Raw genomic sequence first — 5,723 nt, forward strand, 5'->3', positions numbered from 1 at the left:
GTGTGTGTGTGTGTGTGTGTGTGTGTGTGTGTGAGAGAGAGAGAGAGAGAGAGAGAGAGAGAGAGAGAGAGAGAGAGAGAGCACTCCCGTTTGCTGAGCAAGAATTAGAGCAGTTGAAGCGAACAATGTAGCAGGAGCAATTTTCATTTGAAAATTTTGCATTTTTGTTGTGTGTATGTGCATGCATGTTTGAGAGAGATGCATTAGGTTAGATTTAATATTAGATATCGGATTTATTTTTTATATTAAAGATTAGCCTCAAGATTATGGGTTAAATTTAGAGTTAGGTTTATGGTTATGTTTGTAGTAGTTTGCATGTAGCTCACATGAGTTTAGGTATGTAGTTGTTTGCAAGATCACAAGTGCAAACATTTCTCTCTCTTTCTCTCCAGCGATGCGGCATTAGATTGGAAAGCTTTCAACGGCATGATACTCAGAATGGAGACAAACATGTAATGTGCATGGTAATCCCTCGAACAAGGAGCTACTGCTACAACTGAACAAGAGGCAAAGGGTTTTGTCCACTACATGCATTGTCATGTAGACGTGGGTGTGTAGATTTCTTGTACCCACAAATATAGGCATTGACCAATAAAGACGAGATTATAACCCGCTTGTTTTGATCTCTGTGCACCTCTAGACTGAGGTGTGCGGAAATCAGACATGGCTAGAGAATTTGAGGTAGTTTATAGTGTGATCAATGGTTTCTTGATTGTGAGGGAGATTAAGAGAGACAGTGATAAGAGACGGAGGATGCCAATAGAAGATTAATTTTATGTTCAAGTTATAAAGTTTTTAAATTCATTCTGAGTAGTGACAATGATGTGGGACCATCAAACCAAAATGCCTATCTCTCAACAAGGATCTTATGTCCTTGTAATCAATGCAAACATGATGTGCAACAGACAAGACATCTTTCTTTGCAGCACGGTCCTGAATTTGGCGAGTTTGACCCATCTATTATAGATCGAGTTGTTGCCAATTACCACTCATCAGACTCTTGACACTGGCCAACATGCGGCAATCTTGCAACCCAACAAACGTGTTCGCAGGCGCATTACTCAAGCAGCATATGTGAGGCCGCAAGATGCAACCTCTGATAGCGCAGAGGGTGATCATGCAAAGCACATTACCAACGAGGCTATGTTTGAGTCCGAGATCGATGAAATGATCAAGATGATCATGGATTCATAAAGGATTATCTATGATGACATGAAAAGTGAAACCGATACGACATTGTATGGTGGAGCACATGTATCTAGATTGAAGGCGCTCCTGGTTCTTCTCAATATGCAGGCAAAGTTTGGATGGAGTGACACTAGTGTCACATCACTTTACAGGTGATCTATTACAATGTGTTTACTTCAATAAAAAACTCTAATGTATAATGTACCAAATTACTTACACAAGTGTACCACTTTGTTTTGCGGAACTCAGTTACTTCGGTACGCTACAAGAGATTAATTTTGAGGATCAATTATAGAGGATTTTTTGTGGATTTGTTTGACGTGAAATGGTTCAAGATAAACGTGGAGGGTTGGAATGCTACTGTGCGCAGAGGAGAGTCAGGTTTTCTTGAGGTGGACTCAACCAAAAAATGGACCGATCTTTGAAACACTTTTGTACTACCCGAGCATTGTGAACAAGTAAGTCTATAAATATTTAACATCCAACTTTAGAGGATTGGTGGTCTGGAAGGACTCATATAAGTTATGTGGCTCTTGCAGGTGGTATTTCATTCTACAAAGTCTACACCAAAGTGGTGGTATGTCATAGAGGTAGCCCCTCGTAGTGCATGGACATATGAGGGCTACAATGTGACAATCACAGTGGCATCAATGGAGGAGATTGGAGAGGATGCTGATTTGGAAGCTGCTGACGTGGTACGCCAGATGAGCGTGGCACTGCTATGCTCTATGGGATGCATGTGGAGGACCTCAAAATGAAACGGAGGACATCTGCCTAAACAGAGAGTTTTATATAGACATAGGGAGTTATTCTGAGTTATGCGAGGATGAGAGAGAGACCTCTTAAATCCATAGACATTGTATCTGAGCATTTTTTCTCCTTTTTATAATATATATTGTATTCATGTGGAGTTTTGTCCATTCTTGTCTCTATGCTATACTTGCAAAATTTAAATTATGATTAATCAAATTATAACTTGTTCAGATTTTCTTCTCCATTCAATATTAAGATTTAATGTTCGTGTATTTAATGCAGGTATGGATGATGATCAGTTTATTTCTTCCTTGGACCTCGAGAAGAGGAGGTGGTATGAGGAACACCATCGCTTTGGAGAACCGTTGCATCGTTCCACTCCTTCAACGTATCCATCTGCTTCGGGGCGATCAGCACCGTCCAAGAGTTCGGTGTCGATTAGACGTTCTACACATTCTTCTAGATGTCGATGCTCTAGTGGTGGTGGTGGTGGTTGTTGTGGAGGAGCCGCCGCTGATGCTTTGATACCACCTGATAGTCGTCGAGGCTCCTTAACTTCCTCTTTTTTGCCCACCCCAACACCAGCCACGACATCACCCTCTACTCTAGGTTTTGCGCGACTATCGGTCGTTCCTAGCTACACACCACTCGCTACTCTTTTGGGAGTCACCCCACTCGGCAATCCTCGCTTCGGGGCTCAGACTCTAGTGGAGACACCTGTTGTCCGTACCCCCATCAAGACGCTAATTAAGATGCCACTCGAGACCCCTGCTGAGACACCCAGATTCACGCATCACAGGCGAGAGGGCTTTCCGTACACATGCCTTCAAGATGCAAGCATAGGTGATTGCAGTCGGGGATATTCCTTCGATTTGCATGTGTTGAAAACAGCCCAAAGCTTCCTACCCATGTCGTTGTTGGGCATATTGGGTAATCGGTGCCCTCCAAGAGACGACGTTGCGCGAATAGGTAGCATCTCAAGCACTTGTTGTGCTTTTTGAAGTAGACCACATTTGGCACCTACGGTGACCAAGGCATTTCCAAGCACCACATTTTCATCTTGAGAGACGCCCTCACTTCGCATCCACTGAAAACAGCCTAAAGGTTTTTGGCCCTGCCCTTGTTGGGCGTAGCCAAAAATCAATTCACTCCAAGAGATGACATCTCTCATAGATAGCTCCTCAAGAATCTTTGGCATACATGTCGACCAAGGCATTGTCAAGCACAATGTTTTTTTCTCAACAACACCTGTTTAAAAATATAATTGTGATTTCTTTTGCAAAAATCAACGTGTTGCATAGGGCCACATGCCTCTAAGACCAAAGCATAGAATGATTCATCTAGAGATATATCCTTGCTTTGCATCTGCTAAAAATAGTTCAGAGCTTCCTCACCTTGCATTTGTTCATTATAACCTGCAATTAGTGCATTTATAGAGTGAACATATTGGATAAGAAGCTCCTCAAGCACTTTTCATGTTTTACGATGTCGGGGGATATGGGTTTGAAACGTAAGCAAGGTGATTCATCAAAATAGTGATTCATCAAAATGGATTAATTAAACCTAAGTTGACATCGATGATCAAAACTTCTTCTGTGTTGGGCTTCCACATTCAGCCTTGCTTAACTTCGTCCGGTCTTCTTGAGCCGTAGCTTACCAAGCTTCCTTCAACTTGTTTCATCTGAGTGCCCTTACAATTTCTTCTTCAACTCTTTCCTTGCTTAGATCCAAAAGCGAGATCAAAAGCGAGATCAAAAGAGAGAGAATTCCCTGCTAAATTTTGAGATCGAAAGAAAGAGTCTCCCCTTTGCCCACTCTTCTCTAACTCCTTGCTTATGTCGGAGAGTGAGAGAGAGTGTGGCTTCTTGCTCCCCCCTTGCTCCTCTCCTTGCTTGTCCAAGAATGAGAGAGAGAGAGAACTCTCTTTGCTTGTCCGAGAACGAGAACGAGAGAGAGAGAGAGAGAGAGAGAGAGAGAGAGAGAGAGAGAGAGAGAGAGAGAGAGAGAGAGAGAGAGAGAGAGAGAGAGAGAGAGAGAGAGAGAGAGAGAGAGAGAGAGAGAGAGAGAGAGGGAGATAAAGAGAGTTCCCTTCCTTGCTCAAGCAAGAGAGAGAGAGAGAGAGAGAGAGAGAGAGAGAGAGAGAGAGAGAGAGTTCCCTTTCTTGCTCAAGCATGAGAGAGCTCGCAATGTTAGGCTTGTGAAGCACTCTTTGTGCTAAACCATTTCAGCACGTCCTGCTCCGTCCTTCTCCTCCTCAATAATACCCCACTTTTGCATATACTTCCCTCTATTAATAGCACCCCCTTCTCCCTTAGCGATGGTGCCACCGTTGCTAGAGAGCATTGAAATCATCCCTTGATGATGTGGAAGCAGATAAGGCGAGCCGCACGAAACCGGCCAAGATAGGGTCCGAAAGGGGTGCAATGGGGTGCTCGCGACTTCATGCTTCTTGGGCGACGTCATTGGAGAAGCACAACGCCCAGCGTGAGCTCCTCACTCCCCCTCCACGTTGCTTGTGTGTTGGTCGATGGCATGGATTGTTTTTTCTTCCCCGTCATTAAAATGCGCGTTTCTTACCTCAGGTACAATCAGGTTTGAAACCATCATAGACCTCGGCACTTCTTCTTCAAGATCTGCCAAATATTCTTCATAATCATCCAAAATTGCTTCAATGTGTCAAACCACTTGGCTCTTAACTGATTCTCGCTCTTGCTAACTCGCTATCTGTCTCTTCCTTTCGATAATATCGATGATCTCCTCATGGAACTCGTGCTTGGAAATTCCCAGAATATCACCCAATGTGAGCTCCACTTTACTATTCAGGATACGCTCTTCAAGAACCTTCTTCAGATCTATAGCCAATTCAATATTAGATTTAAGCTTATACGAGGGTCCCTTAGGCTTACCTTGGTTTTTTTCCTTTGGTTCCTCCTCCATAACCACTTCAGGAGCGGGGCTTAGGAACATGCCCTTCCTCTTTCTTGCTGCTGGATCTCGTTGGCCTTTTTGATGTCCCAGTAACATCTTCAACTCTTTTCCGCTTCTCTTCCACCATAGCTTCATTGGCTTGAGCCTTAGCAATAAATGCGTATAGTGAAAGAGAATCTATTGGATCGGTCCACCGAGTAGTTTCCCAAATTGAATTCCCTACCTGTCGTAACTTTCCATATGTTACCTTACCTGCTTCTGCTGTCTTTAAAGCATACGACCACAGTTGGCCCCTTGCACCTGTACCTTCATCATCTCCCCTAACACAAACTTGCAACCCATATGTACTTGCTTCCACAAGAGCAACATTATGTTGTATTTCTTCCACTAGCTTCTTCATGCCGCCCCTGCCAAAGTTTAAGCAAAGCATTTCTCCTGTTGCCTTGATATGAATCTTCCTGTCTTTCCAGAAAACCACATTCTTCTTGTAAGCTTCATCAAGCTCATCACACTCTTTCACATACCTATGGTCTTCACTATCGCACCACATGCATCGATTATCCCGATTTTTACATGGTGACTGTTGCTGCTTAGGTTTGAAAGTAGACGCCGTTCCAGCTAACCCTTCAAATTTAACAGTTTTGAAATTTACCAGATCGTTGAGAACAGGCCCCTCCACCTTGGGTACTGTCGAGGGTGATTTCTCTTTAATCTCATCTATTACCTCCACCACGATTTGCTTGTCAACTCGCTTTTGTCGTGTTACAATCATATTCACAGCTTCAACGACTATTTTCCAATCAGATGTCAATCCCAATTCTCCTGTCGGGTCCTCCAATAATTGCACCAAAGTC

The sequence above is a fragment of the Adiantum capillus-veneris genome, chromosome 18, assembly GCF_014529385.1.
Source record: "Adiantum capillus-veneris isolate H3 chromosome 18, ASM1452938v2, whole genome shotgun sequence".
Lineage (NCBI taxonomy): Eukaryota > Viridiplantae > Streptophyta > Polypodiopsida > Polypodiales > Pteridaceae > Adiantum > Adiantum capillus-veneris.